Below are 244 nucleotides of genomic sequence, written 5' to 3' on the forward strand. Positions count from 1 at the left end.
TCTTGTTGTGTGATCGGTTACCAAGTTATCACCATAGTCATAGGTGTGTGCTTTTTCCTATGTGTATGACCGTTACCATGATTCTAGTGTTTGTTACTATCATAAGAAATAAAGGAATAAAGTATAGATGAACAATGCCAATAAAACAGAAAGAACCATACGTCCATCACCTAATTCTATAGTATTAAAGACCTTCTTTTTTTTAAGTCATCATATTGCGATATCGATTTTGAAATTACTGAAT

Source organism: Penaeus monodon, chromosome 19 (genome assembly GCF_015228065.2).
Source record: "Penaeus monodon isolate SGIC_2016 chromosome 19, NSTDA_Pmon_1, whole genome shotgun sequence".
Taxonomy (NCBI): Eukaryota; Metazoa; Arthropoda; class Malacostraca; order Decapoda; family Penaeidae; genus Penaeus; species Penaeus monodon.